The sequence below is a fragment of the Miscanthus floridulus genome, chromosome 9 (assembly GCF_019320115.1).
Source record: "Miscanthus floridulus cultivar M001 chromosome 9, ASM1932011v1, whole genome shotgun sequence".
Lineage (NCBI taxonomy): Eukaryota > Viridiplantae > Streptophyta > Magnoliopsida > Poales > Poaceae > Miscanthus > Miscanthus floridulus.
This window is the reverse complement of record NC_089588.1, coordinates 86,129,200-86,134,356: the sequence shown is the minus strand read 5'-3', so window position 1 is coordinate 86,134,356 and position 5,157 is coordinate 86,129,200. Positions and strand designations below refer to the sequence as shown.

The 5,157-nt window shown below is 52.1% G+C and overlaps 1 pseudogene; it reads left to right on the top strand.

Moving 5' to 3' along the window:
- The first annotated feature begins 1,988 nt into the window (after positions 1-1,988).
- Positions 1,989-4,803, top strand: LOC136482312 (trans-splicing factor Raa3, chloroplastic-like; annotated as a pseudogene).
- Positions 4,804-5,157: the final 354 nt, after the last annotated feature.

Below are 5,157 nucleotides of genomic sequence, written 5' to 3'. Positions count from 1 at the left end.
ACAACTAAAAATTTCGTCAAAATGGAATAAACAGTCCCAGTGTCAGAATATACTACTACTGGTTGCTTGGCTGCTTACATATAACTGAAGATTCGTACAAGCAGCTCTCTAGCTTGCAATTATGTACACATTATCATTCCATTGAATCTTCTCTATTACTACTAAGAGTTGAGTTCCATGATAAAAAAATAGTTGAGTTCCACTATTACAGCGATAGTGCAAGTATGATATCTACTCACTCCGTCCTAAAATAATGCACATCTCGCTTATTGAGGAGTTAATTTTTTTAAAGTTTGACTAGAAATATAAAAAATAGTATCAATATTTATATCTCCAATATGTTTATTATGAAAGTATACTCCATGCTCAATCTAATGATACTTATTATATATCATAAATGTACTCCATGCAGTGCATAATAACCTTTGGTAGTTTGATAAAAAAATAGTAGTTTAAAGGAGAAAGTATATTAGGACGACACTTGCAATACCGTACACGCGATTGTAAATAAAAAATGGAAATGTTACCGGCATGGCAAATGCCAGCCCAGATGTGCTACCATACTGTACGGAGGATGCTGCAGATTATTTAAAGCAAACATACATAGATGCTAGGGCTCTCTTGAAATGCAAAAAAAAAAAAAAAAAAAAAAATCTTGTTCCTGCGTTTTTCTGTGAAAAATAAACTAATTTCTATGTGATTTGTATGTTCCAAAGAGCACCTAGAAGTATATGTACGTACGCTTTTGGTTTCCATGCCACAAATTTGATTCGATTTATAAAAAAATACATACAATATTTGTTTCTCTAAATAAAATTATTAAAAACTAGATTTAAAGATCTTTTCAATAATACTAATTATGTACCATAAATATTAATATTTTTAATATATATTTGTCAAAGTTGTTTTCGGAAAACGAAAACAACAGATATTTTAGGCCCGAGGGAGTGCATCTTTTGCTCGTATAAAGAGTCACACTACTATTCTTAGGTGCACGATAAGACCTAGCAAGGCAAGGCGCACGTACCAATTAAATCTTGTAACCTTTTCCTGCATTCTGGGCGAAAACAAGGTTGTAAGTAACCTTTTTTTTTGTAAAGCATGAGCTCAAAACAAAAACACATCATCAGCCTCGTCTTATTAAGACGTGCATGCATTCTAAGAGTCATGATGTGTAAGTCATCCAAGAGTAAACACATCATCTAAGAGTAAGCCCTTCTAATGCGGACCAACAATTAGATCCAGTTTAGATCACATAATCTAAAGTTTAGGTTAACTAAACTTTAAATAGAGCAATTTAGACTATAGCCTGAAGCCCAAACAGTGCCCTAGTCTTTATTTAGGCAAAGGAGAGCGATATCACTGGAGAATATCTCAGAAATTCTTGTAGCTTTATTGGGTGAAAAAGAAAATAAGGAGAAAACAATCCCAGTTCCTCTAAAAGAAGCACAGACGATTAAACATCCTTCCAATCCTTATTCTCTGGTTGAATCATTTGGCATGCATGAACGTACGCAAGCCGCAAGCATAGGTGTCTTAACATTTTTTTTAGAAAAAAAAAGAAGAAAGAAAGAGAACGACCACACAAATCAATCCACTAGGCACCAATTTGCAAGCAACGACTCTTAATTTATATTCCTAAACTAGTAAGGTCAGGGCATTTTTCTTCTTTTGTAAAAAAAAGATTAACTATGTTCTTTATAAAGCAATGAAGATAGACATGGCCTTGTTTAGATTGCAAATTTTTGCAATCCGGACACTGTAGCACGTTTTGTTTGTATTTAACAAACTTTGTCCAATCATGGATTAACTAGGCTCAAAAGATTCGTCTCGTGATTTACAACCAAACTGTGTAATTAGTTATTTTTTTACTTATATTTAATGCTCCATGCATGCGTCCAAAAATTGATGTGATGGAGAGAGAGTGAAAAAACTTGGAATTTTGAGGGTATCTAAACAAGGCCCAGGTAGTACAAAACTAGGGCTTCTAGTTTACAAATCACTGGCTACAAAACAATTACAGAAACAGTCAACAGAGAACTGCAACATCTGTCGGCATAGGTCCATACGGCTGCGTGAAAGGAACTCCATGATCCAGGTCCTGAGCACGTTGACGACACGTCCGGCCGATTCCGATTTCTGCTCAGATGGCGAGGCCGAGCCCGCGAAAAAAAGGAACTTTTTTGCACTCTAAAATTTTGGCGCTCGCAACGACAATGCTTGTTTTGCGTCGTTTCTTCAGCTCGGGTTAAACCTGGTTGAAGCTTGAAGGAGTCGACGCACGCAAGTGGTTTCATCAATCCTACACACAACACACCATCTTTTTCTGCTCCCGGGAAACCCTGACCGTGTTTCCGGATGAATCACAACAGCCTCGCCTCTCCTCTCCTCTCCTCTCCCTCAGAAGCTTGCTACTGAAGGTCCATGGAAGCAGCACTGCAGCAGCCCACCCACCTACCAAAAAAACAAGAAGAAAATTGCCCAAAACCCCACACGACGTCGCGTACTGAAAGTAGAGACAGTGGTTGGCCTTGCCTTGGCGCGCAGAATTTCCCATTCCATCCCTCCCTCCCTCGGCATTTTCCCATTTCCCGGCATCTCCCTCCTCCCCCCATCTGATCCTTTTCTCATCCCGCCGCCATGACCGTGCCGCCGTCGCCGCCTGCGGAGGACGAGTCGGCGGGGGACCACCCGGGCGTCGCGGAGTGCCTGCGCCTGCTGGAGGCGGTGCCCGCCGCGGCGGCCTCCTCCCCGGCGTTCCGCCGCCACTGGCCGTCCATCTCCGCCTCGCTCGCCGCGCTGTCGGCGTCCCTCGCCAGCCCGGCCTTCCCGCCCGCCGCGCCGCTGCTGGCACCGCTCGCCACCGCGCTCCGCGCCCTGCTGTCCGTGTCCGTGTCCGCCGCGGGGGACGCGCACGCGCCCAGGCTCGGCCACCTGCACACCGTCTCGCTGCTCTCCTCCACCGCCGCCGAGCTCGCCCAGCTCGCCGCCGACGCGCGCCTCCTCGCCTCCGCGCCCGCGCCGGCCCCCTCCTCCTCCGCCGGTTCCGCCGCGGAAGACGCGCTCGTCTCCAGGCTCCTCCTGGGGTCCGCGGCCTCCCGCGCCGCCGCGCTGGAGGAGCTGGCGAGCACAGCCCCCGCGCTGCCGGCGACCTCCGCGGCCGCGGCCGTCTCCGCGGTGGCGGCGCTGCTCGACTCCGCCTCCGCGGGCTGCGTCGGTGACCTCCGCGAGCGTGCCGTGGCCGCGCTGGCCGCCCTCGCGTCCACGGACGCCGCGCGCCCGGCCCTCGCGCAGGAGGCCGGCGCCGTGGTGCCGCACCTTGCCGCACGCTGGAGGCCGGGTCCGGCTCCGCCGCGGAGCACGCGTGCGCGGCGCTGCTCCCGCTGACAGCGTCGTCGCGGGACGCGTCCGCCGCCGTGGCCGCGCGCGGCGGGGTGGCGGCGCTCCTGTCCGCCTGCGCCGGCGGCACCCCGGCGGCGCAGGCCGCCGCTGCCGGAGTGCTCCGCAACCTCGCGGCGTACCCGGACCTCCTGCCCGCGTTCCGCGACGAGGGCGGCGCGGTGCCGCTGCTGCTCCTGCAGCTGGTCTCCCTGGGCACGCCGCGCGCGCAGGAGCAGGCGCTCGGGTGCCTCCAGCGCCTCACCGCGGGGGACGGCGACGAGGCGCAGCGGCTTAAAGTCGAGGTCTTCCAGGCGCGCGCGCTGGCCTGCGTCAGGGACTTCCTCGACGGCAGGGGCGATGGCGACGAGCCGCCGGGGCTGGCGCCCGCGCTGGGCCTCCTCCGCAACATGGCGTCCTTCCGGTACATCGCCGAGATCGCCGCCGCGTCGGGCTCCGGCGTCTTCGTGGCGCACGTGGCCGCCGCGCTGGGCAGCGACCGGTCCATCACCCGCACGGAGGCCGCGCTGGCGCTCGCGGAGCTCTGCAGCAACGCAGGAGGTGGCAGCATAGGCAAGGCCGCGCGGCGGCAGCAGCAGCAGCACTACGACGCCGTCGTCGCGGACGCCGCCGTCCCGCGGCTGGTGTGGATGCTGGAGGCGAAGGCCGCGGGCGAGCGCGACGGCGCGGCGCGCGCGCTGGCGGCGGTCCTGGCCGCGTCGAGCGCGTGCCGCAAGGCGTTCCGGAAGGACGAGCGCGGCGTGGTGAACGCGGTGCAGCTGCTGGGGGACCCGTCTGGTTCTGGTTCAAGCGGCGGCGTGGGCGTGGAGGAGAGGCGGTTCCCCGTGTGGGTGCTGCTGGCGGTGGCGCAGTCCCGGCGGTGCCGGAAGCAGATGGTGGCCGCGGGAGCGTGCGGGTTCCTGCAGGGCCTGGTGGGCGCCGAGGTGGAGGGCGCCAAGCGCCTCGCCGAGTGCCTCGGCAAGGGGAAGATGCTGGGCGTGTTCCCGCGGACGTGACGCTGGTGACCGCCGTGGTCTGTTCCTCGGTTCAACTGTATGTGCTGCTACTGCTACTGCTACTCCTACTCCTACAATGCTACAACCGAATCTGATTCCCCCTGCCCGGAACAGTGATGAACTGATGATGATGGTGATGATCTTGTACATGTCGGCGTGCGTGCTGCTGTTGGATATAGGTTGCTGCTTTGGTAGATTATTACGAGTGCTGATGCTGGAAAAACAAATAAGATGGAAACATTCCTGTATGTAGTAGTAATCTGAATGAATTCAGATTCATCAGTTTTCTGGCCGACTCATGGTGCTCACTCCTCTGCTACCGATTCGAAGGAGTTTCAGTTTGCTACTGACTACAGTACTGATCTGAAGAAACAAATAGTATGCATCTACCACTGTTTGATAACAATCTGGCAGTTGGTTGGTTCTCCTGTTTCTCCAGTAAGCGGGCGTTCGGGTTACCCGATTTTTTCGGGTTGGGTAATTCGGGTAATTCAAAATTCGGGTAATAAAAATTGCTACCCGATATTACTTCCGAAAAAACACTACCCGCAAATTCGTACCCGATAATTCGGGTTCGGGTTTGGGTATTACCCGATATACCCAAATTTATAGAAAACAACAAACTACACTAAATTTCAGTAGCGATCTATACATAATTTCAGCAGCAATTTGTATAGAATTTCAATAGTAATTTGTAGAGAATAATATATTACAGTCACTCATTCAAATAGAGAGAATTATATTCTAATAAAGTGATAAGTTA